The following is a 5,243-nucleotide window of genomic DNA, read 5'->3' on the forward strand; positions in this document are numbered from 1 at the left end:
TAGATAATTAAGGAAATATTGAAAATTTAGATAACAATGAAAGAAATTTTGTATATTTTATTAGTCGAAAGAATTTTTGGATAGATAATTAAGGAAATATTGAAAATTCAGATAACAATGAAAGAAATTTTATATATTTTATTACTCGAAAGAATCTTTGGATAGATAATTAAGGAAATATTGAAAATTCAGATAACAATGAAAGAAATTTTGTATATTTTATTATTCGAAAGAATCTTTGGATAGATAATTAAGGAATTTGTTTTAGATAACAATGAAAGAAATTTTCATATATTTTATTACTACGAAAGAATTTTTGGATAGATAATTAAGGAATTTGCTCGTTCAGATAATAATGAAAGAAATTTTATATATTTTAAATTATTAGAAATTTATTATATTTTAAATTATTTTAAATTATATATTTCAAATTATTCGAAAGAATCTTTGGATAAATTAAGGAATTTGCTATTTTATATATTTTAAATTATTACTCGAAAGAATCTTTGGATAGATAATTAAGGAATTTGCTATTTTATATATTTTAAATTATTACTCGAAAGAACCTTTGAATAGATAATTAAGGAATTTACTATTTTATATATTTTAAATTATTACTCGAAAGAATCTTTGGATGTAATCTTTTCGATATAAAAGAAATATTTTTATTTAAACTAAAATTTTAAAATCTAAAAGCACCTTCTGGTACTTTTACTATGTTACGACTTATTTCAATTTTAATGAAATTGATTGTACACTTTTTAAAACTATCTTCAATTAAAGAAATTCCTTTAATTTACTTTCAAATCCTCTTTCATACTTGTATTAAAATAAGTAATTCTAAAATTGAACTTATCCAAGCTCATCTTATACCTCGAGTATACTACATTTTGATTTGAATTACCATTATATAAAATTTCTCTTAAACTTAAATAAATTCAGTTAAAACAACAATACATAAATTTAAACTCAAGTAGGTCGTTATTATGGACTATTAAATTAATCAACAAGCATCTCTAATTAGATATAAAAATCCGCCATATCGTTTAATTTTAATGATTCAACATTTAATAACTTAATACATTAATTACCTTTTTACAATAGAATATCTAATCCTAGCTTTTTACTAAATCTTTTAATGACAAAAAAAGACAATTAAGGAAATATTGAAAATGTGCCTATAACCTATATAATATTTTACTTCAGAATGTCTGAGATTAAGAATTAAAAGGACATTCCATTAATCATTCTATAATTATTATCTCTATCATTATTAATTATTCCATTAATCACCTTGCAAAAGGTACGTGTTAAAAAAGTTTCGTTAAATGATTCGATCGAAAAGATAGATATTAAAATTAAGGAAAATCCTTCGGTTCTAGCTGTGAACGGGTTCCACGGATCGGAGAAGGCGCCGCTGTGTATGGCAACCACGTGCTGTTCCATTTTACCCCTTCCATTTACCGGCCGTCACGTTCCCTCGCGGCCGGGACGAGGCACAACAAAAGAGAGAGAGGAGACAAAATTGTTTGCTTTGGGTGCAGTTTAAGACCCAATCAAAACAGGGACACGTTACCAGAGAAAAGATATCCGTTTCCTTTTAAGAAAACCTTGTTTTCGCTTCGCAAGGTGCAATTTTTTCTTTCTCCATTCAATTTTCCAAACAAATTATCTTTCATTATCTCAATTATCTCCATCATCTCCATTATCTGATAGACGGATTGTTGAAACGATAATACGATTGTAATATACTCGATGGACGAGTCTTTTCTCAAAATGATTCTTTTCTTTTAGGTGGAGGGAGAAAGATCGATAAATCGGTTTGCCAAGGTACGAGTGAGAGAGTTTGATGGCGAAGATAGGACGTCGAAGAGATGCGACAGAGACGTAGAGCGTAAACGTAACTCGTGCACCCACGATCAGTGGTATAAAATTACGGTATCATGTAAACAGAGAATATCGTCGGCGCGTCTGATGGCCGCTTGGGTGGCCGTCAGGGCCTCACGTGTTCTCCACAAGCAGTGAGACTCTAACTTCGGCCTCGTCGAGCAGCCGAATCGCGTAAATCGCCCCAACGATCCACGAAATGGATCCAAGCTCGCGAATCAGGATTCGGAAGAATATCTACAATTCTATCTAATAACTGTATACTAAAAATGGAAGAAGAAGGTACTTGCAACTTTAACTTGATCTAATCAAAATTTTGATTAATCTTCTAAAATATAATAATAATCCTTTCAATGGAATCAGAATTAATTTCTGACGAACAGGAGGAGGACAATAATTTTTGTAAGACGATACTTGAGAAATTCGAATGAACGAAGAAAAGGAAAAGTAGAAATTTGTAAAAGTAAATATCAATTGGTTTAAAAAAGCGAATTAAACGGACGAGAGAGAGTTCGTAACGTAGACGTGGACAGAAGAATATCTAGAATTCTATCTAATAACTGTATACTAAAAATGGAAGAAGAAGGTACTTGCAACTTTAACTTGATCTAATCAAAATTTTGATTAATCTTCAAATATAATAATAATCCTTTTAATGGAATCGGAATTAATTTCTGACGAACAGGAGGAGAACAATAATTTTTGTAAGACGATACTTGAGAAATTCGAATGAACGAAGAAAAGGAAAAGTAGAAATTTGTAAAAGTAAATATCAATTGGTTTATAAAAAGGAAATTATCGAGGAAGAATGAAAATGTGAGCGGATGTAAACGGACGAGAGAGTTCGTAACGTGGACGTGGGCAGAAGAATATCTAGAATTCTATCTAATAACTGTATACTAAAAATGGAAGAAGAAGGTACTTGCAACTTTAACTTGATCTAATCAAAATTTTGATTAATCTTCTAAAATATAATAATAATCCTTTCAATGGAATCGGAATTAATTTCTGATGAACAGGAGGAGAACAATAATTTTTGTAATACTTAAGAAATTCGAATGAACGAAGAAAAGGAAAAGTAGAAATTTGTAAAAGTAAATATCAATTATGGTTTATAAAAAAGGAATTATCGAGGAAGAATGAAAATGTGAGCGGATGTAAACGGACGAGAGAGAGTTCGTAACGTGGACGTGGGCAGAAGAATATCTAGAATTCTATCTAATAACTGTATACTAAAAATGGAAGAAGAAGGTACTTGCAACTTTAACTTGATCTAATGAAAATTTTGATTAATCTTCTAAAATATAATAATAATCCTTTCAATGGAATCGGAATTAATTTCTGATGAACAGGAGGAGAACAATAATTTTTGTAATACTTAAGAAATTCGAATGAACGAAGAAAAGGAAAAGTAGAAATTTGTAAAAGTAAATATCAATTATGGTTTATAAAAAAGGAATTATCGAGGAAGAATGAAAATGTGAGCGGATGTAAACGGACGAGAGAGAGTTCGTAACGTGGACGTGGACAGAAGAATATCTAGAATTCTATCTAATAACTGTATATACTAAAAATGGAAGAAGAAAATACTTAACTTGATCTAAGTACTTGCAACTTTAACTTGATCTAATCAAAATTTTGATTAATCTTCTAAAAATATAATAATAATCCTTTCAATGGAAGCAGAATTAATTTCTGACGAACAGGAGGAGGACAATAATTTTTGTAAGACGATACTTGAGAAATTCGAATGAACGAAGAAAAGGAAAAGTAGAAATTTGTAAAAGTAAATATCAATTGGTTTATAAAAAGGGAATTATCGAGGAAGAATGAAAATGAGCGGATGTAAACGGACGAGAGAGAGTTCGTAACGTGGACGTGAGGCAGGGAGAGCGGCAATGTCTGGTTCCGGTCTGCGGTTTTCCTACGGGAACACGTGCGGCCGAAACGGGTTTTCTTCGGGTGGTCTTGAACCGCGTCGTCGGCTCCTTGTTTTATCTTGAAAAAACTGATCCGGAACTCGTCGCGATTCGTCGCATTGTTTATTGGAAAAAGGAAAGGGAAAGAGAGAGGATGGTTTCTCGAGGCCTTCGAAGGACACCGGATGGATCGAGTGATAAATAATTTCCAATCATTTCTTTCTTTTTGCAAGTAAACTATGTATGTACTTTGATTCTCTTTTTCTTTTCTTTTTTTTTTTTCTCAGATATCTGAAGGGCTCGATTAGCTTCTTTCCCCAAGTGCCACTTGAAACTGTCGCAGAAAACGTCACGGGAAATCTTGGAAGCAGTAAAATAGTAAACACTTCTAAGCGCCACTATCTTCGGAGGGTGGTCTCTAGAAAAACGAGTGTATATGTGTATATATATATATGCCTCGCTTTCAACCCTTAAGCCACGAGATCCGTGCTTTAATATTTTTATTTCCTTTTTACATTATCTTGGAAAGTGGTCCAAAGAATAGAGTCGAAGATTATTTGAAGGAATTTTCGAGGAAAAGGATCGAAGAAAGTATTTGAAAGTTTCATTCTTTCATTGAGAAAAATTTACAATTATTTTTTTTATTGGGAAACGTGGTTTTAAAGAAAGAGCGTGGCAAGGAGTTAACGGAACTACGAAATACACACGGTGCAGGATTTCAAGTAGGAAAAGACAAGATGGCCGTGACGCTTCTCTTTCATCGGATCGTTCGCTGTAAGGCAAACAAACTCCTTGAGAATTCGTGATCTATATAAGAGAGCGCACGATACGGCGGACAGACGTTGGATGACATTAAATAATTGCCCGCCCGATGCTTCGCTTCCACGGTTCGCGGAAATTACCAAGTTATTACCAAAAAAATATATTCGACCGTTATTTCTTTGTCGAACAGTTTTTACAATTTTTATTTAAAATTATTTTTAAATTGAATCAGAAATTGGAATTTTTTTAATTAGACACGCGATTATTTTTTGTTTCACCTTTCTCAATATTAATAAATTCTTGGGTAATTGAAATTTTCTTTGTTGGAATATTTTAAATCTCTAAGGATGGAGAGTTTCGAGAGAATCGATATTAAACTTGGCGCACGTGGAGCCACGGACTTTTGATAAGCGGCAATCTCTATTCTTTCAGGGCCGGTTACTCGACACTCCATCACGTGTTTCGATATATAAACATTTCGGTTTGATCGACCGCGATCAACGAGTCAATTGACAGCCGGATTGTTGAGACTTAGCGGCAGGATTGAAAACATTTCGATAAGAGAGTTTAAAGAGTTCGTAAATAAAAAAGTAATACTTATACGTATATCTACGTGTTAAACGTATAGTCCGTATAACGAGTATCGTTTATAGCGTAGTTGAATTTGTGTATGGA

The 5,243-nt window shown here is 32.2% G+C and overlaps 1 long non-coding RNA gene across 1 annotated transcript; it reads left to right on the forward strand.

The window, feature by feature from the left end:
- Window positions 1-1,226: 1,226 nt before the first annotated feature.
- On the forward strand, window positions 1,227-5,243 carry LOC102656697. The gene is made up of 3 exons (XR_003305041.1): window positions 1,227-1,629; window positions 1,795-2,473; window positions 2,573-5,243. It is a non-coding gene; the product is annotated as an uncharacterized LOC102656697 (long non-coding RNA).

The sequence above is a fragment of the Apis mellifera genome, linkage group LG7 (assembly GCF_003254395.2).
Source record: "Apis mellifera strain DH4 linkage group LG7, Amel_HAv3.1, whole genome shotgun sequence".
Taxonomy (NCBI): domain Eukaryota; kingdom Metazoa; phylum Arthropoda; class Insecta; order Hymenoptera; family Apidae; genus Apis; species Apis mellifera.